Raw genomic sequence first — 3,251 nt, 5'->3', positions numbered from 1 at the left:
GTCCTGGGCAACTGAGTGTTGTCACAGAAAGCATAAAACGCTCTACATTTTTGCTTTACACATACTTGCTCAGTCGGATTCTTCACTTCCAGCATTACTGCAGGCGGAAACCAGGGCTCAGGCCTGGTAAACAACCTTCCGGAAGACGATTCCGGACCCGGACACCCACGACCGCCTCAGCGGGCAGCTGACCTAGGGCTGCCTAAGGCGGAAGTGGGAGCCCCCGGCCTCCCCGGCGAAACTACCGCTCCCAGGGGTGCCCGCGGCACCGCGCACGCGCGCTGGCGTGGCGGCAGCGCCGCTGCAGGACGCAGGGAAGCCAACAGGCGAGTGGCGAAGGTGGCGGCAGCGGCGGCGGGGGCAGTCACCGGCGAGGGCGACGGCTCAGAGGCCGAGTGGCGGTCCGGCAGAGTCCTCCGTGTCCTCCTCCGCATGAGCCCCTTGGTGAGCGCGCGTCCCGATTTAGCCAGCGCGCGGTGCGCCGCTCCCTGCCTCGCGGCCGTCTTGCTCCGGCCTAGGGCCGCAGCCTGCCTCTGACGGCCGGGCCGTCCGGTCCAACTGACCCCGGGGTCCCGGGACCTTCCCGTCAGTGTCGGGCGAGGTGGGGGTTGGGGGGCACTGGGTTAGGCCCAGGGGAGAAATGTGGCGGCGCGCAGGAGCCAGGGCGGCCTGGGGCTAAGGAGAGGGAGAGACGCGTGGGGGATGGGATGGGAAGGGACTGGGGGACCGCTGGGCGGTCTCGGGTGGGGGCCAGAGACTAGAGGCCCGGCAGGTAGGGAACTGAGTACAGGAGGCGAGAACGAAATGGAATGTCTTTTGAGTGTCGCTGATAAAGATGTGCTGCGGGGAAGCTTGACAAGCTGGACACGCGGGTCTAGGGGCAGCTCAGCTACCACAGACACTCACCATACTTGGCATCTTTCCTCTTGCTGTCCGAGGTCTGAAAGTGAGGGATGGTTGTTTCCATCCCTTTCAACTTCACCTTTTATTGACTGGCAAAATTGTAATGGGTGCTGGCTAGGCAAACCACAGAAGTACACACAGGGTTCTGTGTATAAATGTGCATAAAAACAGGGAGACATAGTGATAGGTTCAGATGAGAACTAGGTCAAAGGAGGAATCAGTGTTTTTATTTTTAAATTTATGACGAAAATAAGTTCTGAACAGGACTTTGAACTAGAGAGGGGTTTTAAATTGGAGTTCATTGACGGATAGAATTAGAAGGGTCCTTTCACTAGGATGATAAAATGACATCATTATTTTTATTGACTGCTATCTGAAACTTATTATTTCCTTCAGTTGTGAATGTGGACAACAAGCCAGAGTAGAATTAGCAACGCTTATGACTTTGTCATCAATAAAAATTACGGATATTTTTCTATCATATTTACAGTTGCAGACAGCTCAGAATATCATTTATGGTTATCACTTCTTTGAATTTCTGGTATTACTAGACCCGCCGTTAAGACCTTGTTATTTAATGTGATAATAAGGCTGTACATGTATTATCACCATATTAGTTTGTTAAGTTGTTTTGCTAATATTTCTGTATAATTGGCTTCCCTTGCAATCACATGTATTTAATTATGCATTTAAAAGAAATCTGAGAACGGGACCATAGGCTTCACCAGACTGCCAATGAGGTCCATGCACAAAAAGATTAAGAACTCCTGAAATACTTTGAGGGGCTGAGGTGGGCAGATTACTGAGGTCAAGAGATCGAGACCATCCTGGCCAACATGGTGAAACCCCATCTCTACTAAAAATACAAAAGTTAGTTGGGTGTGGTGGCCCATGCCTGTAGTCCCAGCTACTGGGGAGGCTGAGGCAAGAGAATTGCTTGAGCCTGGTAGGTGGAGGTTGCAGTGAGCCGAGATCACGCCACTGCGCTCCAGCCTGTCGACAGAGTGAGACTCCGTCTCAAAAACAACAACAACAAAAAAAACCTCCTGAAATAGAAATAAGTTTTTTTGGATCTATAAGTCTACTTAGAAGAACATCTGAGTCACTGAAGTCAGACAGGATGACAGTGTAGATGAAAGAGAATTTCATAATCAGAGAGGTAAAAGATTTGGATGGGATCAGAGTAGCCTTTTTTTTTTTTTTTGGTTTTGAGATGGAGTCTGGCTCCGTTGCCCAGGCTGGAGTGCAGTGGCGTGATCTCCGCTCACTGCAACCTCAGCCTCCCGGGTTCAGGCGATTCTCGTGCCTCAGCTTCCTGAGTAGCTGGGACTACAGGCACACGCCACCACGCCCAGATAATTTTTATATTTCTAGTAGAGGCAAGGTTTCACCATGTTGGTCAGGCTGGTCTCAAAGTCCTGACCTCAGGTGATCTGCCTGCCTCGGACTCCCATTGTGCTGGGATTACTGATGTGAGCCACCACGTCCTGCCCAGAGTAGTCATTTTGAAAGAACAGACCATAGATATTTCATTCAGGATAATGGGGAGTGAACAAAATAATTGGAAGAAGAAAGGGAAGTGAGTATGTTGGCCTTTAAATTTTTGTATTAAGGCACCTCCGCAGTTCCAAGTGATTGCAGCTCTGTAAGCTCTGATGTTCTGATGTAACCCTGTGAAAAGAAATTTTACTGTTTGCTGGTTTTCTTTAAATCATGGAGGTGGAATTTTTTTTTTTTGGGATGGAGTTTCACTCTTGTTGGCCAGGCTGGAGTGCAACGATGTGATCTCGGCTCACTGCAACCTCCGCCTCCTGGATTCAAGCAATTCTCCTGCTTCAGCCTCCTGAGTAGCTGGTATTACAGGAGTGCGCCACCACGCCCGGTTAATTTTTGTATTTTTAGTAGAGACGGGGTTTCGCCATATTGACCAGGCTAGTCTCAAACTCCTGACTTTGTGATCTGCACACCTTGGCCTCCCAAAGTGCTGGGATTACGGGCGTGAGCCACTGTGCCCGGCCCTAATTTTTCTATCTTTAAATGAAAAACAGGAGAATCTCTCTTGAAATATATTTTTCGGGCCAGGCATGGTGCTCATGCCTGTAATCCCAGCACTTTGGGAAGCCGACGTGGGTGGATAGCCTGAGGTCAGGAGTTCGAGACCAGTCTGGCCAACATGGTGAAACCCTGTCTCTACTAAAAATACGAAAATTAGCTGGATGTAGTGGCGGGCACCTGTAATCCCAGCTACTTAGGAGGCTGAGGCAGGAGAATTGCTTGAACCCAGGTGGCGGATGTTGCAGTGAGCTGAGATCATGCCATTATACTCCAGCCTGGGCTACAAGAGCAAA

At 50.2% G+C, this 3,251-nt stretch overlaps 1 protein-coding gene across 2 annotated transcripts in view; it reads left to right on the top strand.

Moving 5' to 3' along the window:
* The first annotated feature begins 278 nt into the window (after window positions 1-278).
* Window positions 279-3,251, top strand: part of GAPVD1 (GTPase activating protein and VPS9 domains 1) — a 110,615-nt gene continuing 107,642 nt past the window's right edge. For both annotated transcript variants that reach the window (XM_011931381.1, XM_011931380.1), the window contains exon 1: window positions 279-444. The gene's annotated coding sequence lies outside the window, so the exon portion shown is untranslated. The remainder of the gene's footprint in view (window positions 445-3,251) is intronic.

The sequence above is a fragment of the Colobus angolensis genome, unplaced genomic scaffold (genome assembly GCF_000951035.1).
Source record: "Colobus angolensis palliatus isolate OR3802 unplaced genomic scaffold, Cang.pa_1.0 Scaffold9, whole genome shotgun sequence".
In the NCBI taxonomy this organism is placed as follows: domain Eukaryota; kingdom Metazoa; phylum Chordata; class Mammalia; order Primates; family Cercopithecidae; genus Colobus; species Colobus angolensis.
The sequence above is the reverse complement of the archived record's forward strand: the minus strand, read 5'-3'. Positions and strand labels throughout refer to the sequence as shown.